Below are 2,478 nucleotides of genomic sequence, written 5' to 3' on the forward strand. Positions count from 1 at the left end.
TCCTTTTGAGGGACACAGGATTTGACAGCTTCTCCCAGACACTGTCTCCTATGGTTCTACGAAAACTTTACTTTCCATTGCCTTTTTTCCATTCATTTTATGGCCTAAGAAAAAGCTGCTGAATTTTTAAGCAATGCTAGGATTCTGTAGAAGGAGTTCATCTGATCTGCTGGTGCTTAAAGTAATATACATACATTCTGTCCATAAAACATCCCACCAGCACCCAAGCAGGGTCTTTCTGCACCTCCTCCTAGAAGTAGGCACAACTGCTGTCTCTGTGATAAGATCACACAACTCGAGGAGCATAAAAGTCATTTACGTTGTGAAGCAAAAGGCCATGGCTTGATTTTATTTACAGTCTAATCTAGCCTGATCATAAACGAATCATTTGGAACAGCTAGATTTTGAGTTGCTCTAAATTTTTTTTTGAGCAATTAATAGTTCACAATTATTTTTGTTGACACTAATGGCAATAATAAACAGTAAACCATTCACAGAACCTACATTCGTATAACTTATGCGGTGTGCGTCCATTTGATGAACCTTGATAGTTAGGAAATGTGTAATCCCATAAGAGCAGGTTTCCTCAAGACAAACCGCTCATGAAAAAAGTTAGAAGTTCGTCTTTAATTCCTGTTTTAGAAGTGTTATAAACTTGCAAATTTATTTTCCAGTTGATTCAATCTGCCATCTCTAAATCTTTAGGGAAAATTACAGAAATGGAGATAAAATCTTGGTAATTTATTCAATTTTATCACTTCTACTGATCCCATAAAAAGACTCCATCTGTCAAATTATCTTTTCTTAAAACAACAAAAAAAAACCTTTTCATAATTTTCTTCGTATGGGTATGTTGAAACGAGTACTTTAAGTATCTGTGTCATGAAAACTATTGACGTTCCAATAAAATCTGTTCTTTCTAAATGATCTGTTCTTTAGCCTCTTGTGAGAGGAAAACTCCAGCTTCTATCATTTGTTTATAATTTGCTTGTGCAGCATGGGATTTATTGCTTTGGGTGAATATATTATGGCATATTCGAGTAGTGTAGAATATTCTTATGTTAACATATTCTGTGATTTGGATTTCAATCCCTAATCAGTACATCTTTCTTTTTAAAATTTCTGCCTTGGTTTTCTTGAAAGTCAAATGATAAGACTAAAAAGAAGAGAAACCTACTTGAATCATATCTTTGATCATATATTTTGTTTTCTTATTTATTAATTGTTGTCGTTTTAAGACAGGGCCAGGCTGGAATGCAGGGGCTTGATCTCCGTTCACTACATTCTCCACCTCCCAGGCTCAAGCGATCCTTCCACCTCAGCCACTCAAGTAGCTGGGATTACAGGCACACACTACCGTGCTTGGAGAATTTTTTAATTTTTTGTAGAGACAGGGTCTCACTGTCTTGCCCAGGCTGGTCTCAAACTCCTGGACTCGAGCAATCCTCCTGCCTTGGCCTTCCAAAATGCTAGAATTACAGGTGTAAGCCACCACGCCCAGCCTGATCATACATTTTAAACCTTGTTTCTGTAATCACAGTCTGTGTTAATGTCAAGCCACCGTGCTCGCTTTGGCAGCGCATATACTAAAATTGGAACGATACAGAGAAGATTAGCATGACCCCTGCTCAAGGATGACACGCAAATTCGTGAAGCATTTCATATTTAAAAAAAAAAAAAATCAAGCCACCCGATCATCGAAGCGCCATTGGAGAAACACTCCCACCCCCCATGAGGTTTTCTGATTTCTACTCTTAAGTAGGCCTTCATGATACTAATCTTTGATTAGTTCTTTCATTCTCTCAATGACTATGCCAGAGCTACTGTTTTCTCTTCAGGTTCCCATCTACAATTGTAAGACAAAATAGGGGACACCCAGTTAAACGTGAATTTCAGATAAGCAATAAATAAGTTTTAGTGTAAGTATGTCTTTTGCAATATTGACCAAGTCCTGTATTTATATTTGCTAAATCTGGCAACTCTACCTCTAACCTCTCTTTCTCTCTTAACTAACTTTATCTCATAGTAAAATTTGAAGTCATTAGCAGGAACTTCCTCATCTTCCTGCCATCTCCTCTACAAATGTACCTACTTGAGGCATATCCTCATCTGTCTCTCTCCTACTCTAGTCACTGGCCGGTTCAGGACCACCCACTCCCTGCCCATCTCCTGCATTCAATGTCCTGACACAAAAGTGCAGAGCCACAGGCTGTATTGCAGTATGAATACACCCTACAAAGCCTGGCACTGAATACATGTATTTAGTGGAAGAGAAAGAGACATGAAATGTATGGAGCCAAAAGCTAGTTTATGGAAAACTCTTCCAAATTTTACAAGTCATATAAGAAAGAAACCTGATCGCTTTCCTGGGTCTGACAACAAGTGCTTTCCCAGATTTGACAATCTTAAACAAATTTCAGGGGATTACCAATTATTGTGATGCTGAAAGAAACTTCTTAATTATCCGTTTTTAAATTT

At 37.8% G+C, this 2,478-nt stretch overlaps 1 non-coding gene across 1 annotated transcript; it reads left to right on the forward strand.

Moving 5' to 3' along the window:
• The first annotated feature begins 1,562 nt into the window (after nucleotides 1-1,562).
• On the forward strand, nucleotides 1,563-1,669 carry LOC119470919. The gene has a single exon (XR_005199896.1). It is a non-coding gene; the product is annotated as a U6 spliceosomal RNA (small nuclear RNA).
• Nucleotides 1,670-2,478: the final 809 nt, after the last annotated feature.

Source organism: Cebus imitator, unplaced genomic scaffold, assembly GCF_001604975.1.
Source record: "Cebus imitator isolate Cc_AM_T3 unplaced genomic scaffold, Cebus_imitator-1.0 Scaffold44, whole genome shotgun sequence".
Classification (NCBI taxonomy): Eukaryota; Metazoa; Chordata; class Mammalia; order Primates; family Cebidae; genus Cebus; species Cebus imitator.